At 41.3% G+C, this 5,158-nt stretch overlaps 1 long non-coding RNA gene across 1 annotated transcript; it reads right to left on the reverse strand.

The window, feature by feature from the left end:
- Positions 1-4,256: 4,256 nt before the first annotated feature.
- LOC124252920 lies at positions 4,257-4,487 on the reverse strand. Its single transcript, XR_006892065.1, has 3 exons — positions 4,463-4,487; positions 4,351-4,406; positions 4,257-4,293 (listed from the first exon to the last, which is right to left on the reverse strand). It is a non-coding gene; the product is annotated as an uncharacterized LOC124252920 (long non-coding RNA).
- Positions 4,488-5,158: the final 671 nt, after the last annotated feature.

Below are 5,158 nucleotides of genomic sequence, written 5' to 3' on the forward strand. Positions count from 1 at the left end.
GTTGTACTAATATGAGACGCAACACATGCCCTAGTGCTTCTGAAACCAGATAGATTTTATCACAACCCTAAACTAATGAGGGAAATCAATGGGAAATGTTTGTCTGCAAATGTATATCACAAGTAAAGACAATAATCCAACGTGAGATAACGTGAGATACTAACGTGAAAAGACGAGATTCCTGAGCAAGAAAGGGAGCATCTCAAAACATCGATTGACATTGTCAAGAGGCGACCAAAGGGATCGGATGGTCAGGGTCGCTGACTTTGTTGACACATATCATCGTATCCTAGTTGGTCAGATCGACGATTAATACTGGATTTTCTGGTCCAGATTCGATTATTTACAGACCGCTGCCATGTAGCTAGAATGTTGCTGAAAACAGCGTTAAACCCCGATCACGTAAGTCGCATGGGTTACTGAAGTTTTCTAACATCATATTAAAGCAGTCTCCATCGTGACAGAATCGTTGTTTAGCATAATAGAATGGACATAAAACACTGGATAAGTGAGGGTGATGGTTGGAGCAATCCGAAGTTACACATACGATTATTTTATACAAGGCACATGATCTTAAGACTTCTGATGCAGTTCTTGCATATTTTGTTTTAACCAAGCCTTTATTACAGATTCAGGCGTGTACGCCATGCCGCTATTGCCTCGGTTTGGTGACAATACCCGTTAGTTATACAGTCTGCTCAAGAAACTTTGTCACCCGGCGTCCCAACGAGTGAGTGAGTGAGTGCAGTGTTGAACAGTTTTCAGTGACAGGAAATGGTTGTTATGCGTTGGCTCCCGCGTCCGCCATTTTAAGTATAACCCTGGACCCGACCGGAGCCTGTGCCCCTGGACTCTCTTGCATTTGGAAGCTCTGTCTCTGACAAAGATCGCTGACTATTACTCACTCAAGCTTATCGAGCATAAAAGAGATAAATACATTCAATGAAACCATGTTTATTTACTAGTATATAATTTATGACGATGCTCCTCTAAACCCATTTATGCATATTGTCCCTTTTTGGGGGACGGGTACTTATCTCTCTGATTGTTCAAGATAGAGACTTGCATATCGAAGTGAATGAAGCTGAGTAAATTGTTTAGTAGTTGAACCATTCACATTACTTGTAGAGTCCCGTCCCTTTAAGCATGGCGACCCCTAGTGGCAAGGCCGCTCCCCCTGCCAATTCGGCGAAGTGTCAGGTCAGATGATTTTTCTCTTGGTTCCAATGTTAACTAAGTAAGTTCATTAGAATGTCACTTTTGTGTTTAAATATTTCGTTATTCAAATAGAAAAATATACTGAAAATAGTTTGCATTTTTTCCATGCTCAATTTTTCGCCAAAATTCCGTCCCAAAATGGGACAATATGCAGATTAGTGTACTTATTTTAGGTAATTGGTTAATATCTGTATGATCAACTTCCCAAACCAAGTATCAACATGGGCGATCCCGCTTTGGGGGAGTGACCAAACTAACAATAAAGGTAACATCCTTGAGAAATGTATTTCAGAATATAGCCTCTGTAAATTTAACGATGAATCAGACACTTATCTACATTCAGCTACTGGAACTCACCGATTATCTACATTCAGCTACTGGAACTCCCCGATTCAACCTTGTATAATGAATTTGGATGGCTGGGCCATGATTACCTATGTGGGAGTGATCACTTCCCCACCATTCTTAAAACTCCCAAAGCTCTTGAACCATCCCAACCCCACCCATCAATGAACTTCCAAGGCTGACTGGTCATTATATAAGACTCTATGTATTGAACACCTGAAACATGACCTGTTCATCAATAGTGAGGCTCCTGTACAGCCATTTTCGGATATACTGAACAATACTGCTGCCAAAACAATTCCACAGCCCACTGTAACTCCACATATACGTAAATCATGGTTCAATAATGAATGCAATTAGGCTTGGAAGTGTAGGAAGAAAGCCGTAAAGGTTTTTTTGACGACATCCTACCGTGCATAATTTGAATAAAGTTAAAATCTTAAATGCCAAGGCTAGACGCGCATTTAAACAGAACAAGCGTCAGTCTTGTTGAAGGATTTCAAAGGTGTGGAACATGGTACAGAAAATAAAGGGCAAACGTTCAAAATCTACCGTTCACCATTTGAAGGACGGTGATAATGTATTAACTGAAAGAACTGACGTTGCCAACAAACTTGGTGACACTCTCGCCAAACATTCGTCTTCATCCAATTATTCGTATGTCCCTGAGTTTCAGAAACATCAGAACAACAGGTAGTTCACAACTTCTAAAACGTCTGTGATGTACTCTGAGTAAACATTACTATCTAATCAAGCGAACTAAATCCATCATTATACTTTCGTCATTTAATACTTACTATGACATACCAAGAAATACTTGCCCAAGGCTCTTCATTTTCTCCACGAAAGATGCATACACTGGTGCTGCCATCTCATCACGCGTGTGAATGCTCCTACCCATCTGTGCATATCGTCCCATTTTTATGATGCACTTTTGCAGAGTAAAGAAAGTAGGGAAAAATTAATCTACAGGTAAAATGACACGTCACTTCTTTCATTGCTTGCCAAAAGAAACTTACTCACAAAATTTGATGAAAATCTAAGACCCAAAGGCGATGTACCTCTTAATGACAATGATCCAGAACATGCCTGACCTTGATAAATGGACTACATCAGTATATTGCAGACATGGCCATGCTAAAGGTGTTTGCTGCAAATGAAATACATTATTAAATCAGAAATGACTTTGGGTTCGAGATTGACAAGTCCCGTTTTCTGTACAACACCGTCCCCTTCTCCAAGCAACATTGCCTTCAGATCGACCACCCCACCCCTGCACATGATTGGATTCATACTAGCTGGATCACCTTTAGACAGACATGCCACCTTGTGTACATACTTCCCATTATACTAGCAGGATCACCTTTAGACAGACATGCCTCCTCGTGTACATAATTCCCATTATATTAGCAGGATCACCTGTAGACAGACATGCTTCCTCGTGTACATAATTCCCATTATACAAGTAGAATCACCTTTAGACAGACATGTCTCCTCGTGTACATAATTCCCATTATACTAGCAGGATCACCTGTAGACAGACATGCCCCCTTGTGTACATAATTCCCATGATACTAGCAGAATCACCTGCGGACAGAAATGCCTCCTTCTGTACATAATGCCCATTATACTAGCAGGATCACCTGTAGACAGACATGCTTCCTCGTGTACATAATTTCCATTATACTAGCAGGATCACCTGTAGACAGACATGCCCCCTTGTGTACATAATTCCCATGATACTAGCAGAATCACCTGCGGACAGAAATGCCTCCTTGTGTACATAATGCCCATTATACAAGCAGAATCACCTGTTGAGAGACATGCCTCCTTCTGTACATAATTCCCATTATACTAGCAGAATCACCTGTTGACAGACATGCCCCCTTCTGTACATAATTCACATGATACTAGCAGAATCACCTGCGGACAGAAATGCCTCCTTGTGTACATAATTCCCATTATACTAGCAGAAACACCTGTAGACACACAAGCCCCCTTGTGCACATAATTCCCATTATACAAGCAGGATCACCGGTTGACAGACATGCCTCCTAGTGTACATAATTTCCATTATACAAGCAGAATCACCTGTAGATGGACATGCCTCCTTGTGTACATAATTCCCATGGTCCTAGCAGAATCACCTGTAGACAGAAATGCCTCCTTTTGCTCAGTATTCCCACTATACTAGCAGAATCACCTGTTGACAGACATGCCCCCTTGTGCACATAATTCCCATTATACCAGCAACCCTGTAGACATTGCCCCTAGAGAATCACCTGTAGACACACAAGCCCCCTTGTGGACATAACTCCTATTAAACTAGCAGAATCATCTGTAGACAGACATGCCTCCTTGTGTACATAATTCCCATTATACTAGCAGGATCACCTGTAGACAGACATGCCTCCTTGTGTACATAATTCCCACTATACTAGCAGAATCACCTGTTGACAGATATGCCCCCTTATGCACATAATTCCCATTATTCAAGCAGAATCACCTGTACACACACGAGTCCCCTTGTGGACATAATTCCCATTATACTAGCAGAATCATCTTTAGACAGACATGCCTCCTTGTGTACATAATTCCCATTATACTAGCAGGATCACCTGTAGACAGACATGCTTCCTTGTGTACATAATTCCCATTATACTAGCAGGATCACCTGTAGACAGACATGCCTCCTTGTGTACATAATTCCCATTATACTAGCAGGATCACCTGTAGACAGACATGCTTCCTTGTGTACATACTTCCCATTATACTAGAGAGGATCACCTTTAGACAGACATGCTTCCTTGTGTACATAATTCCCATTATACTAGCAGAATCATCTGTAGACAGAAATCCCTCCTTGTGTACATAATTTCCATTATACTAGCAGGATCACCTGTAGACAGACATGCTTCCTTGTGTACATAATTCCCATTATACTAGCAGAATCACCTGTAGACAGACATGCCTCCTTGTGTACATAATTCCCATGATATTAGCAGAGTCACCGGTGGACAGACATGCCTCCTTGTGCACATAATTCCCATTATACCAGCAGAATCACCTGTTGATAGACATGCCCCCTTCTGTACATAATTCCCATTATACCAGCAGAATCACCTGTTGATAGACATGCCCCCTTATGCACATAATTCCCATGATACTAGCAGAATTACCTGCGGACAGAAATGCCCCCTTGTGTACATAATTCCCATTGTACCAGCAGAATCACCTGTAGACACGCAAGCTTCCTTATGAACATAATTCCCAATAGACTACCAGAATCATCTGTAGACAGACATGCCTCCTTGTGCACATAATTCCCATCATACTAGCAGAATCATCTGCAGACAGACATGCTTCCTTGTGTACATAATTCCCATTATACTAGCTGGATCACCTGTAGACAGACATGCTTCCTTGTGTACATAATTCCCATTATACTAGCAGATTCGCCTGTAGACATTGTGTACATAATTCCCACTATACTAGCAGAATCAAATATTCACAGACATGCCTACTTGTGCACTTAATTCCCATTATACTAGCAGAAAAACCTGTAGACACACAAGCCCCCTTGTGCACATAATTC

Source organism: Haliotis rubra, unplaced genomic scaffold (genome assembly GCF_003918875.1).
Source record: "Haliotis rubra isolate DU_JTF1 unplaced genomic scaffold, ASM391887v1 Scf53, whole genome shotgun sequence".
Lineage (NCBI taxonomy): Eukaryota > Metazoa > Mollusca > Gastropoda > Lepetellida > Haliotidae > Haliotis > Haliotis rubra.